Here is a 3,464-nt window from a genome sequence, read left to right as displayed (position 1 = left end):
AAATCCTCATCTAAAATTCCTTCAACTTCATTATAATCAATTAGAACTTTCAGACGTTTCTAAATATTTTTATTAATGTACTTAATTCAACTAATTATTGAAAAGTGATATTAAAAATGTTTGCCAATTAGCTTAATTACTCTGCGTCAATTGGAAAAACTTCAGAACATTATAAAAATTTTAATAATGTTTCATGGGCCGTCGAATTTGAGATGTTTGTAAGGCTATAAACTTTATTCAGCATTCATCTATATTTATTTATATATTTATAAATTTTATCATGTATAATATCAAATATTGCTATTCAAAGAAATTAAAAAAAAAAAAGAATTTAAAATTTGTCAAATTTCATCATAAAAATTTCTAATTTATCTTATCGCTAGATTATAAAGCAACAAAACTCTTCAAAAATTTCATATGTTTTCAACAATTTGAATTTTTTTTATTTTCCATGAATTTCATGTCTAGCGAATGTTTAGTTTATGTAATAATTATATCCATCCAATATTTTTTGAAAATTGTATTAAATTGCCTTAAGGCACAATTAAAATATTATTATATTTATTAATTGTGACCCCTATATAAATTCATATTAGTATGCGCCCCCTTTGGGAACCATTGACATGCGCCTACATATAGTTACGACTATAATATTTTATCTAAGATTTTATTCATCTTTTCAGATAATCTTCAAAATCTAGAAAGCCATTTCCTTTTCAATTTCGTTGTTGGTGGGGTGGATAAATTGAAGCATTCAAATTATACATTCAAAACAAAAATCATATTTAAAGTATTCAAAAATTCAAATTAGACCATTGTAGTATAAATAGTGCAACCACAAACTGGTTATAAATAAAAACATGATAGTAAAATAAATATTGACTGTTGTATTATTTATTGTCAAAGACGTACTATGAATAAAAATCCGAATTAATAAAAATAAAATTGAATATACAAAGAATACAATGATACGGCTAGAATTTGATATATGTACTTATCAAATATCGCATCTTGGAACATAACCTAATTTTGAAAAAATGTTCTAATGTCTAATGAAAACACTAAATCGAAAAAAAATCGTTTTTATTATTTCTTTTATTAATTACAATCTGTCCTTAGACAATAAAAAAAATAAGACATTCAGTAATTTAGAAGGTACATTTAACATCTATTCTAAAGGGATACTCAGTAGTAAGCCTTATCATCTTTGATAAATAAATGAAATTGAATTGCTGTGATATGAAGTGAATAAAAAACAAAAATTTTACATTTATAGTTTTTGTAAATTATTATCAACTTTATTTTACAAGCTAGAATCAATAAAAAATTAGTACGACATTCATTTATATTTTATTAATAAACATTCTATTTTTAGCACAATCATTATCATTTTCAATAGACGTTCCTATTATAACATTATTTATGTTATCACACATATAAAATTCTTCTGTCAATCACTTTCTTATATATTACTTCCAAGAAAAACACTGAGACACACACACCCATCAATCCACCCCATAAAATGAATATAAGTCGAAGTTCTTCTAAGGAAAACTTGATTTTGTTTACGCTTTTGGGTATTCGAAGAAATCGTAATTGCGTTACAAAAACCGAATCATCATATATTTTATCATATAAACCACCTTCTCGTATTCTTCTTACCATATCATCAATGCGTTCTCTATAAGGACTACGTTTTAAAATCATCAGAGCAAGATAAGTATTCATTGGTTCTTCTTGATCAGAAATCATATGAATAAGATTAGTTTCTGTTTCATTGGAATACCATTTATACCCGTAAATATCAATAAAAGAACGAAGAACCAAAAAAACGCAGTCTCTTTGATACATTACCTGCTGAATACCATCTTGATACTCATTTACGAAATAAGTTCTATTTCTCATCTTTTTGCTTGTTTCTTCACCAAAAGTTGCAAAAGGTTCAAAATCTAGTTTGCCTAGAGGTAGAAGTATTCTAAAGTCAGTATCTATTATATCTGCTAAAGATTTTAAATTTTTAGTTTTTGTTTCAGTTGCTAGAATCTTTACCATATTTCCTTGATAAGTCATATTAACCACCATAGCCATAAAAATGACGGCCAGGAAAATACGTCGATTATAATTTGTTTTGGGTGTTTTGTATGAAACTGTAAGAAACATCGCCAAAATAACTAGAAGATTGTTTCCTATATCAAATCTTTTATAGTTGTTCAATTTGTGAAAACTATATTCGATAATAGTTATCAAAAATGCTGTGAGAGTTAAGGCAATGTAAGTCTTCTTGCCTACTATATCAACAAAGGTATACTTATATGCTGTATGCATGTTAGGTGATATGAAATTATTTGAAGTTTCTCCAATAAAAGCACTCAAAGTCCAATTTTGTTCACCACCACGATTTGCAACTCTAATATTAGCTGATAATTCAACTTCTTCGCGTTCTAGTAAGCCCCATAGACCAACTGCGGTTCCATTTGATAAAATTCCCCCGTATGCTTTGATATCAGGTGGAAATATTGAAATTGGTGTAAAGTTCATATAATTTGATATTAAATTCATAATATTTCCGTAAATTTTAGTATATATTATACTATCACCATTAATTTCAATTTCTAAATATCCAGGAAAATTAATTACACCTATTGGAATAGGATACTGGTGCAAATTTAGTAAACGGTTTCGCAAAGTATTTTCGAAGTTTATAAGTGGCTTTTCATCTAATAAGTTATTATTAACTATCACTTTGAAGATACCACATGGTTCACTTATATGTTCTAGAAATGGATCATAAAATGATAGTTCAATTTCTATTTCACTAATAATACTATCAATCTGGTTAATTTGAAAATTTATTACATTTAACATCTTATAGTTTGTCCAGGATAATTTCAAAAAATCTTTCATACCTTCTTTTAAATCACTAATAATTATCATAAATTTACTGTTACAATTATATTTATATAGTGTTTTTGAAACCGCATTTATTAAATCCAATGAATTTGAAACAATCACATATTCGTAATTGTCACATGCATAATTATTCAAAATTTGCTCTTCTTCTGGTAGATGTCTACATAAGAAAATTCATTTTATTAATATTGAATATATGTAAAATTAGATATAAAACTTGCACAATATTTGAGTGAAACTCTTTTGTTGATTTTACCTAATTCTCTAATTCAATTTCAGAAAATAAATACTCGAAGTTCAAATAAATTTAAAAATCTGATTGTTTGTCATTTTCTTTGTTGGTTGCTCTTACTTCATGATTCTTTTAATATACTATATAATTTAGCTACTGATTTGCAATATTAAGTTAAAAGCTTCTAATTATGATTATAAATACTTTTAATAATATAGCTCAGAATTGTTAGTGCTCAAATAACAAAAAAATTATTCATTACAAAACGAAATATATTCATCGGATCTAAAAATGGTGAGGTTGCAAAAAATATACTTGTTAA

Source organism: Ctenocephalides felis, unplaced genomic scaffold, assembly GCF_003426905.1.
Source record: "Ctenocephalides felis isolate EL2017-DRISC unplaced genomic scaffold, ASM342690v1 CF-g0.4_SCAFFOLD_01886, whole genome shotgun sequence".
NCBI lineage: Eukaryota > Metazoa > Arthropoda > Insecta > Siphonaptera > Pulicidae > Ctenocephalides > Ctenocephalides felis.
The sequence above is the reverse complement of the archived record's forward strand: the minus strand, read 5'-3'. Positions refer to the sequence as shown.